Raw genomic sequence first — 12,156 nt, forward strand, 5'->3', positions numbered from 1 at the left:
ACTTTCAAATCTTATTTGTTTTTATTTGGATCTCTTCTTCTCTTCTCTTCTCTTCTCTTCTCTTCTCTTCTCTTCTCTTCTCTTCTCTTCTCTTCTCTTCTCTTCTCTAAGAAGCCAAAGTGTGTGCCACATGCTTGTGATCAGATATACACGAGAAAGCAAAAACTGTGCACGCCATCCATAATTCAACTCCTATACAGGGAGTGCAGAATTATTAGGCAAATGAGCATTTTGTCCACATCTTCCTCTTCATGCATGTTGTCTTACTCCAAGCTGTAGGCTCGAAAGCCTACTACCAATTAAGCATATTAGGTGATGTGCATCTCTGTAATGAGAAGGGGTGTGGTCTAATGAAATCAACACCCTATATCAGGTGTGCATAATTATTAGGCAACTTCCTTTCCTTTGGCAAAATGGGTCAAAAGAAGGACTTGACAGGCTCAGAAAAGTCAAAAATAGTGAGATATCTTGCAGAGGGATGCAGCAGTCTCAAAATTGCAAAGCTTCTGAAGCGTGATCATCAACCAATCAAGTGTTTCATTCAAAATAGTCAACAGAGTCGCTAGAAGCGTGTGGAAAAACCAAGGCGCAAAATAACTGCCCATGAACTGAGAAAAGTCAAGCGTGCAGCTGCCAAGATGCCACTTGCCACCAGTTTGGCCATATTTCAGAGCTGCAACATCACTGGAGTGCCCAAAAGCACAAGGTGTGCAATACTCAGAGACATGGCCAAGGTAAGAAAGGCTGAAAGACGACCACCACTGAACAAGACACACAAGCTGAAACGTCAAGACTGGGCCAAGAAATATCTCAAGACTGGTTTTTCTAAGGTTTTATGGACTGATGAAATGAGAGTGAGTCTTGATGGGCCAGATGGATGGGCCCGTGGCTGGATTGGTAAAGGGCAGAGAGCTCCAGTCCGACTCAGACGCCAGCAAGGTGGAGGTGGAGTACTGGTTTGGGCTGGTATCATCAAAGATGAGCTTGTGGGGCCTTTTCGGGTTGAGGATGGAGTCAAGCTCAACTCCCAGTCCTACTGCCAGTTTCTGGAAGACACCTTCTTCAAGCAGTGGTACAGGAAGAAGTCTGCATCCTTCAAGAAAAACATGATTTTCATGCAGGACAATGCTCCATCACATGCGTCCAAGTACTCCACAGCGTGGCTGGCAAGAAAGGGTTTAAAAGAAGAAAAACTAATGACATGGCCACCTTGTTCACCTGATCTGAACCCCATTGAGAACCTGTGGTCCATCATCAAATGTGAGATTTACAAGGAGGGAAAACAGTACACCTCTCTGAACAGTGTCTGGGAGGCTGTGGTTGCTGCTGCACGCAATGTTGATGGTGAACAGATCAAAACACTAACAGAATCCATGGATGGCAGGCTTTAGAGTGTCCTTGCAAAGAAAGGTGGCTATATTGGTCGCTGATTTGTTTTGGTTTTGTTTTTGAATGTCAGAAATGTATATTTGTGAATGTGGAGATGTTATATTGGTTTCACTGGTAAAAATAAATAATTGAAATGGGTATATATTTGTTTTTTGTTAAGTTGCCTAATAATTATGCACAGTAATAGTCACCTGCACACACAGATATCCCCCTAAAATAGCTAAAACTAAAAACAAACTAAAAACTAGAGATGGACCGATCCGATATTACGTATCGGTATCGGTCCGATACTGACCTAAATTACTGGATCGGATATCGGAGAAAAATAAAAAATGTAATCCGATCCATTAAATATCACGAAAGCACCTCACAAAACTTGCAACACGCCGTAACTCGCCTCAGAACGTTAGCACGTCGGAGCAGTATGCATCACGTGATAGAGCGGCTGTGGCATGCGGGACCTGTGGTGGTCTGGATAGCATGTGGAGCTTCGCTAGCAACCCGGCATTTCATCTCCGACAAAGTTATCCCGAGAGAAGTAAAGCAAGTGTGTAAGTCCACCTCTGAATGTTTGTAAAGCATTCCTGCATTAAGCTTAACAAGCGACTGCCTCTTCTTGCTGCTACTTCAATCATGAAACTGCTTAACGATCAGCTGATCGGCTTTTCTGTCGCGAGTCCGTGTCTCTAGTTTGCTTTTGGCCCACTTTGCACCAGAAAGAGGAAACCAGCGGATAAACAACAGCAGCACGTTTAAGCTTGATCAGCTGTTGTTAGAATTTATTTAATATTACTTTCTACTCGAGGATCTTTTTCTACGTAGCTGACGCTGGTAACTGTGCTGGGGCGGATCTAGCAAAGTTTAGCCAGGGGGGCCAATAGGGCATTAACAGGGAAAAGGGGGCACAAAGACATACTTTTCTTTCTTATTCTCATTTAAAATGTCTAGCTTTTAATAAATAATTATCTGACACCCAAAGTTTTAATTTGATGCAAAATGAATAGAAGTCCATTACTGTATATAGTGACTATTAAGTCTAATATATATATACTGTATATACCCTAGTAAGCTATAGTACTTTTTCCTTTGGGAAGGTACCATCTGTGCAGTCTGCAATTTTGTTGAAGAAAGCTGTTGAATCTATTTAATATTTCTTGAAAAATAATTGATTTCTGTGCATTTTTTTTCACACTGCATCAAATTAAGGTTGATTACGTCGATTAAGCATCATGAGGTGGAGCGTGAGGGGTGGTTCCCTATTTTTTATTTATTTATTTTTGTTGTTGCTGGGAGTTGGAACCCTATTAGTTAGGTTGCTTAATATTTACGCTAAGTACTCTTTAAAATACCAGAATAGGGAGGATGGTGTAGGTTTAAGTTTATTAGATTGATCAGTATTGCTGAACTATGAAATATTTTTTTTTGCATACAGGTATAACAGAATAGCTTTAGTGTAGTTGTTGTTTTAAACTTGAGTATGAACTTATACAAAATGCAGCAAGATATTTAAAAAACAGCTTTGTTGATTAAAAAACACTATATCGGATTCATATCGGTATCGGCAGATATCCAAATTTATGATATCGGTATCGGTATCGGACATAAAAAAGTGGTATCGTGCCATCTCTACTAAAAACTACTTCCAAAAACATTCAGCTTTGATATTAATGAGTTTTTTGGGTTCATTGAGAACATGGTTGTTGTTCAATAATAAAATTATTCCTCAAAAATACAACTTGCCTAATAATTCTGCACTCCCTGTACAAGAGAGTCTAACTAATGTGGTTGTGATCCTTGTTTGTATTTACTGACAGTGTGTGCGTGTCATTTTACTACTACTACTATGAAGACTATAGATTTTTCAGCAACGGTAATGGGTTATAATAGTTTGTTGTCACACACTCCCTGGTGGGTGCCAGGTCTTTCCTTATGGTGTCAAGTGTTCTTGGTTTGAATAAGAAAACAGTACCCTACTGAGACATTTGGCACAACTCATAAACTGTTCAGCTTGGCCAGTGGCTATTCAGCTAGCCTCTTTCACTGTATCTGACGCAGTTGGCATGTATTACAGTGAAAGGAGGGCAGGACAGGGCATGAAAAGGGTTGCCATTTTGGTGCCGTGGTGCCCCCTGTGCCTTGGAGTGCCCCTGATGAGGGAAGCATGGTGTAGTGATCATGGCGAGGGAAGCCTTGGCAGCATAAAGATCCATTGTGAAGTCAGTGGAGAGGGGCACAGCCCTGCTGTGGGGACCCCCAAAGCCCGGAGGGTGAACAAAGACCCTCCTATGAAGCTGCATGGGAAAGGCTTGGACATCACTGCCATTACTTACTGCCACTACTGACCATGCCTGGGAAAGTTGTATGAAAATGGCAATGAAGTAGAGAGAAATGAAGACAGTGAGAAACAAAGAAGAGAAACGATTTGTTTTAAAAATACAAGAAGATGGAAAAAAAAGTATTATCCTTTATGGACATGTGCTGTTGTGTTTGTCCACATGATAGTCTTCTTTCCTGTATGGTGGACACAAAGCCACTCGGGGCTCAGCGGGTTTTCCCAGTGGACAGGACACAGATGCAGACACTCTCACATATCAGTCCACATGGGATCCATATGCTAGTCAACTGCAGGGGAGTCATTCATTCAGACACAATCATAATGTGCCCAGGCAACGAGACACACATCTAAATGTGGAAACTCACACACACATACAGACACACTTCCAAGCTATAATACTTCAAAGTACATCAAAGGCATTTGGGATTGAAATTCCCTTCCTCTCTTTATTCAGCAACTGATAACAGAGTGGCAAGCGGGGGGTAAGCAGTTGTACTTAACAACTAAAAATGTGTTTTGGCAAATGTTCAAAATCTCAGAATATTTACACCGACACAGGTGCGAATACTTTGCTTCAACTTTTCCGGAAAAATAAGCTCAATCAAAATGATCACAGTTTTCTTTTTTTATTTACTATTTTTTTAGGTTAGCCACTCACTCGATAGCTATGGTGGTGTTATTACAAAGTGAAATAACTCACTTTAATTACATAATTACAGGTATGCTTAGAGATACTGTGTGCATGTTTTCACACGATGCTTTATTAATTTTCTTCACTTATCTAATTGTAGTTGGGGGGTTTACTATATTTGACACATAAACTGGATATATTTCAAAACATAAGGGAATCATTTGCTCTGTGAGTATGCTTCTACAAATATTTTAAGAAGTTAACCTGACACAAATCTTAGCCACCTAGTGTTGAACTCTTCCAAGCGATTTTTGGTCTGTCTGTTATTTATTATGGCAACCCCTGCCGAACAGCGTGGCTTCTTTAATCTGAAGGAGGCTGAAAGGCACACATGTCTGAAAAAAACAGCTCCAGCTGGTAATTAGACTGTTTCAGAAAAGAGCTGGAGATACTTGCATACAATACTTCTGTGAGAAAAACAAACTGTTTCATACTAGCTGTCCCTTCATGGATCCTAGCGTCCTCATGTTAAGGAGGATGCTACCATGCTACACATGTTACCATGGCATCTAAACATGCTAAACATGTTAGCATGACAGCAATGCTAACATGATCCCTTATCCAACTTAGGGTTGCAGGTGTGCTGAAGCCTATTCCAGTTGTCATACGGTAAGAAGTGGGGTACTTCCTGGAAAGTTCCCAGTCTATCACAAGTCTAACACAGAGAAACAATAATTCAGACTCAGCTGCTCCCTTTAGGGGTCGCTACAGCAAATCATCTGTCTCACAATTCAAGGATAAGAGTTCGCATCTATAGTTAGCTAACCTAACAGGCATGTCTTTGGACTTTAGAGAGAACCCACGGAGGTACAGCAAAAACATACAAATACCACACAGAAAAAACCCCAGTCGCCAGCGGGTACAAACCTTAAACTCTCTTCCTGTGAGGCAACAGTGCTAACCATCACACGACCACGTTCCCTGCAGTCAGAAATCATTGTGTTTATTGCATAGCCCACTCTCTCTGCATTGGCCTTTATGAGGAGCAATAATCATTGCAACAGTAACAGTAAATCCCACAAACCCCCATTGGTTTTTTTTTTAAATGCAATATTCATGTATACCTAACTTATTCATATTTATACTATAAGTGCATCCTCATTGCTATGGAATTCTGCAGAGAGAGGTGTAGGTGCTTTTTAGTGTATTATTCTAATTATTATAAAAGTTTTTTAAGAATAGATAATTCTATCACCTATATTATATGACCCAATACAAACGATTCCACTGTATTGGGAGTAGCTCAAGAGATGGTCCACGTACAATACAGCAGTGTGAGTCTTTCTGAATGCCTTGCATTTTTATAAGGTTATGACAATCCATTTGTTTATCATTTTGACATCTGGAATCCATTCTGTTATTGCAGAGAGTAACAGAGAGAGCGCTGCGCTGGGCAAAACGTTCACCCCTCATGCTCTCACTCGTTTTTCTTCACGCCTTCTGGTCCCATCCAGTTATAGCCTTCTCTGTGTCTGTCTCTCGGGTTAGGAGAGTTCAGTTCCAAAAAATGCGAGCGAATTGGATAATGAAAGAGGGAACTATAAATTAATGACCATATGCAGAGGGAAGACATTCCCCGCTTTGTGTGCAGTCTGTGTGCTTCACATATGTGCCTCAAGACCTGTGTTTTGGTGACAAGCAGGACGATAGAAGTTCGTTGTATTTAAAATGTAAAGTTGCAATAATATGATAAAGCAGACATGGTGGAATTGTGAGAGTCATGATTTGTTTGCAGAGAAAAAGTGGAGCATTTTGGAAATTGCCTACATATGTTTACATTTTCTGCCTCTACACCTACCCTTTAACCCTTTGCCATTGTGTGCAACAGCTTCCCTTTTTACTACCTCAATTCCCCTATTCTACTTCCTAAGCTCTTATTCAGCAGCCCCTTCCTTTCCCATAACCCTGGTCTACTTCCTGGGACCTTAGTATGACCCACGCTGCATTGCTTTGACTCTTTTCTCTTTGGGCCTGCGTCTTTGTGGTGTGGGTGTGTATATGTGTGCACACTCGAGAGAAAGAGAAAACAACAGTGATCATATTTCAGTATTTGTGAGGTATTTATACTCTCTGAAGAAATGCTTGGATTCTGAGTTTGGATTCATGGATTTTCTAAAAATGGGGACAAGTTTAGATGTCAGCAGATGTAATTCTGTTGGCATATACAGCTATTTGCCAATGTGGTTCCTGCATGAAAAGTGTTTATGAGTTTCAGTCTCTTCAAGTTTTGGTTTTATGGTGTGCCTTGAGCACACTGTATATTTATAAAGTTTCTTTCCAACTTCTTTCAGTCTTATTCTGATTGTTTTTATAGAGGAGATGCAACTTCTCCCTTAGAGTCAGTCAGTGCACTCGGTTGAGCTAATATAATTAAATTTCCACAATAGATTGGCATGTTTTACTGGAGCAATTCCTACTGGGTGAGGTAGACACTGTGCACTCACTAACCTCAGTGCTTGCCCACTGGCAAGGCATCAAACTCATAGCAGAAGAGAAAGGATGAGAAGGAGAGGATATGTGTGGTGGGGAGAGGGTTAAGGAAGTATGAAAGAGAAAACAGTGGATGGAATGGCAGATGAACTCATGGATAGTTGAGGGGGGAAAGGAAGATATAGGTCAGTGGCAGCAGGAAGCAGCAGCTTAAGGAGAACCCTCTGTCTTTGTGGCTTAATTCACTCTATGAGCCTGTTTGAAGTTTGCACTGTTTCTCTGGTTGGCAGCCAATAGTGGTCAGTGTGTCACTGTCTTCTGTGTGTGTTTGAGAGTACTGTGCATTCAAGAAATTCTGTTTGACATTTAAGTGTAAAGAACTAGTGAAGAAAGGACAAAGAAAGCTTAAATCTCCATGATGTCAACACCGCTGCAATATGCAGTTAAATGGACCAAAGGGGATGCATTTGAAACAAAGTTTTATTGTACGGTATCGGAGTGTCTTGAACGACTTTACAGTTACTCAGTGAAGCTCTTATTTACATTCACTCACTTAGCATACACTCCATGATTATCATGTTACAGTGTCACAACTCTGTGCATATCTATTGTTAAAGAACTTATAATGAGAATTCACTTACTTTTTGCTTTAATATAATAAAATCCAAGGTCACAGCATGTGTCACAGTTATATTTATAGAGTTTTACCACACCAAACAGTTGTTTTGCCATTCAGTGCTACACATGTGCGACTGCGACATGTTGTTATGAAAGGGACATATTGCAGAGAAAACAAAGACAAAACTTTATCTCAAGTAATACAGTCCACAGTAAGAGACAGTTATATCAGAACTACACACTCATATTCTCATGTTCAATGTAAAGTTTGCACTAATCAGCGTTATAGAAAATCTACTCCAGGCAGACATATCATATCTATGTGGCCACATGATGATGGTGGCTATATGGATTTCACAATTTTTGTTGTCTGCTGACAGCACACATACAGTACTGTAGAAAAGTCTTGAGCCAACTTTCATTCTTTCCTCATATTTTGCTTCCAAGGAGCCAGGCGTTCTTGTAATTTTTTAACGTGATCTTGAGCAATAGTTCTTCGTTCTTTCTGAAGTGATTTTTCTTTCTTTTCTGTCTTTTTATTTTTTTTACCCGTGCATTTTCAGATGAATGCTTTTTTCTTCATTTATTAATCCACTTAACACTGACCTATAAATTATTCAAGCGTAAAAGAGACAAATAACTCAAGGAGTGCAATATTGTTGTGTCTGCACATAACAGGCAACTTAACGAAGAATCAATTTTAAATTCGAAATCATTTATCTGTATTTCAGGTTCGAGACCACACCTCATACAGTCCTCTTCCAGTTCTCTGTCTATATATGACCCCCCTGCACACATCATTCATATTTCTCTGGTTAAATCAGCAATAAATGCCAAAGACAACGCATTGTGACAGGCATGAAATAGTAATTTTACACCAAGAAGGTGAGGAGCTAGAGTATCTGAAAGTTGTGTCTTTAAGAAATAGGCTAAAAATCCAACAAAGACCTATAGTTATGGGTGCACATAAGTGGTCCGCAGGTGTGCATTCATTGTCAAAATAAAAGACGCGCACAAGATAAGAAGTTGCAACGCACATTTGTGTACATATAAAAGGCACTGTTTTTGTCCACTAGAGTGGGATTTTCACGGCATATTCTGCACCACATCTCTGTGCGTTCATCATTTGTTTGAAGCCAGCTCACCTCCCGCAGCCACTTTTCCGAGAATACACTTCTTTTGCGGTTCGGACTCCTTCTGACATTTCTTTGGAGGTGGAGGAACACCAAAGCAATTGCTTAAAGGAGCTTGCTTCTTCGACATCTTTAAGAGTTCTAAACAAATGTCTGTCCTCCTCCAGAAAATCGTATGTACGCAAACGCGCATTGCAACTTCTTATCTGTGGCGCGTCTTTTATTTTGACAGGAAATGCGCACCTGCGGACCACTCACTCGTTAGAATTGGTCTCAGTGGAAGGGTAGTTGACAAAATGCCATTCATAAAGCAGGAAAAATAAGGAGAAAAGGATCTGAGCTGAAATTCACTGGCAACAGTGAATTGGAGTGATGAATCAAAGTGACCAATTTTTGGTTTAAATTGTTGTCAATATGGACAGAAGAGGTCAGAAGAGATGTACAACAATGAGTGTCTACAACTTTATGTAAAACAAGGTGGAGGTTCTGTCATGATTTGGGGATACTTTACACAGAAAAGTACTGTCAGATTTTGATCCACCATCAGTACTATCTGGAAAGCATCAGAGTGGCAGCAACTACATTTTTCACCATACAGATGATCTCAAAGGCACCACTAATGAAGTAAAGGCATGCATGGTTAGAGTGGAACTCTATCAGTCATGGATTAACCTCTCTAGAGCCAGGACCTCAACTTTATTGAAGCAGTGTGATATCTATAAAGATAGAGGTCAGAACAAAAGGCAGCCAACATCCCTCAAGTAGCCTGGAGAACAACTCCTGAAGGCTACTTCAAGAAATATCAAGGAAGCTTACTAATAAAGTTCTGGCTGTGTAGAAGAATACAAGTGGTCATACCAAATACTGACTTTCAAGCTCATTTGCAATAACAAGCTCTGTTATCGCCTTGTATTGTGTATTTTATTTTATATTTGCACGTTTCAATAAATCACTGCAGCTATTTGAAGACATGAGGGGTAGCTTAAGTACTGTAATACATCCAACACACAACTGCATCACACAGTGTGATCAAATTTGACTTTCAGAGCTAAGCACCTCTGTCATAACTATTTATAGAAACACTTTTATCATTTTTCCCAACAGATTCATCAGACCTTGCACATAAAATACAGACCTGACCTAGGCAAGACATTGATATATATGTACACATATATCTTCCTGCTGTATGAGGTAATGTTTACCTGTAGGCCTAAATTTAGGGCATACAGTGAGTATTGGCAACATTCCCTGTAGAGTTTTTGTGTAAATGTGAGTACAAGTTTCAGTTTCCAGTGAGTGTTTTTTATAATCAAAGTGAGAATGTGAGCAAGATGTCTGCTTTGAGTCTAGTTACAAGTTTAAGAGTTATGCCAAGCTTTTACTGAAACCCACTGTAAAGGTATATGAATTTAAAATGAAAAAGAATGACCGGCACGGGAGGAGAGAAGGAAAGCTAACAAAACCAGCTCTGTACAAACAACAAAAGTACAGTCCACTACTGTGGAGGCTGTTGTGTGTGCCTGTGATCTGTGTTCAGTGTGTGTATGTGGTAACCTGAAACCACAGGGAAAACGTTCCTAGAATTCCTGGTGGGTTTGGTGTCATGGCTCGCTCACTGGAACCCCCTGAGTGGTGCTGGGAATGTGGCCTCGCCACGGAAGAGCAACAGAATAAAGGGAAAGTCCCGCCCTATTTTCATACATTCATATACACTTGCTGCCATGTAAATGCATGCACGCACACACACCAATTAAGGAATATATACATGAAATAAAGGTAAAGGAGAACACTTCTGAAAACAAATTCATGAACTATATATTCAAAATATATTTGACTAGTTTCTATGTCTTGACCTAATCAAACCAAACTAGTTCTTGTCCCAACGAGAGATATGGTGAGAGAAAAAAATATGCAGGGTGCTGAAGAAGCTGAATTGTGATTAAAAGAGGTGAAGAAACAGAACTGTATGCTAAAAACAGGTGAAAAAGCTGAAATTGTGCTGAAAATAGGAGAAAAAGAACAGAAAGAACAGAAGAGGCTGAAATTTTTTAGGCTACTCATCTCACTGAGCCAAACTGGATCTCAAGTAACTGGAAAAAAAGGTGAAAAAGCTGAAAATTCTGTTGAAAAGATGTGTACTTTTTGAATTTTTTTCTGAAAAGAGATGAAGAAACAAAAAAATTGGGCTGAAAAGAGGTGAAGAAAAAGAAATTTGTGCAGAATAGAGTTGAAGAGGCTGAAATTTGTGCTGAAAAGAGGTGAAAATGCTGAATGGTCAGCAAAAAAGAGATAAGGAACCTGAAATTTGTGCTGAAAAGAGCAGAAGAGGCTGAAAATTGTGCTGAAACGAGGTGAATCAGCAGAATGTTTTGCTGAAAAGAGGTTAAGAAGCGGAACTTTGTGCTGAAAACAGGTGAATTAGCAGAATTTATTCGAAAAAAAGAGGTAAAGAAGCTGAAATTTGTGCTGAAATTAGCTGAAGAATCTGGAATTTGTGCTGAAAAGAGGTGAAAACACTGAAAATTTTGCTGAAAAGTGTTGAAGAAGCTGACATTTGCATTGAAAAGAGTTGAAAAGATTTAACTTTTAACTGAAAAAAATGTTGCTATAAGCGGGACTCGAACCCCGCCCTCCTGCTCTGAGAACGGCTGCTCATCTCACTGAGCTAAAACATGAATCAGCCCAGCAGGCAAAACTGATAATGTGGTCCCATTCAGCAAAATGGGCCAAAAAATGGCATGAAAAGCTTAATATCTCAAAAAGTATAAAAGTTATGAGCACCAAAAGATACAGCAGGAATTAGCAGAAGGAGCAGAACAGTTTAAAGTTTGAATGGTGAAAATCGGCTGAAAACTGAGGGAGTAGTTAACCAGCAAAGGTCTGAGCAACTAGAATAATAAGGTAGAAGAATAAAGAGAAACAGGAACTCACAATTATGATTTTGGATTCAAGTGATAAATGAAAATTGGATCTGGTTCATAATATAACTGCCAGATTTGATCAGTGATATAAGGTGTTGACTTGGCTGCTTCACAAATGGCCCCCTGCTGAGGAGAATCAACAGCACTCAGTTTAACAGAGCTCCAGTTAGCTAATTTCTTTTCTTCTGTTAGCCAGAAACAAAAGATTAACACAATCAACCCTTTGGCCATAACTGTTAAATAATAATAGTAGCTTGTAATTCAGGTACTAGGTCAAACGGCATACAATCATAGACTTACAATGTATTTAAGCAAGCGAACCTCAATACAACACTTAATTGATGGGTGTGCTGTGCCTAGGTGAGCTAACAGAGTGCAGTAGGCATCAGATAAGAGTCCAGTAGCTGACTGTATGTGGGGGAGGGACATACAGAGCTCATTTATTAATCCCAGTAACATGTGAAATTATGTGGTTTGACCAATTTCCCTAATGATATGATAACAAAAATTTAAAAAGATAAAAGATAAAAATTAGCATTTTTAGCTCACAGTTGGCCTGCAGTTGTTGGGACTGTTGCCACGCATCAGGAGTTTTGGGTTAAACCTGCTGGCTGGGGCATTCTGTGTGTCCTCGCTGTG

General features: G+C 39.8%; 1 protein-coding gene across 1 annotated transcript in view; it reads left to right on the plus strand.

Annotated features, from left to right (window-relative positions):
* gpc5c (glypican 5c) overlaps positions 1-12,156 on the plus strand; it is a 111,889-nt gene that overhangs the window by 45,385 nt on the left and 54,348 nt on the right. The gene's annotated exons all lie outside the window — the stretch shown is intronic.

The sequence above is a fragment of the Diplotaxodon limnothrissa genome, linkage group LG18 (assembly GCF_057381915.1).
Source record: "Diplotaxodon limnothrissa isolate DT_005_m linkage group LG18, D_limnothrissa_male_GT1.1, whole genome shotgun sequence".
Lineage (NCBI taxonomy): Eukaryota > Metazoa > Chordata > Actinopteri > Cichliformes > Cichlidae > Diplotaxodon > Diplotaxodon limnothrissa.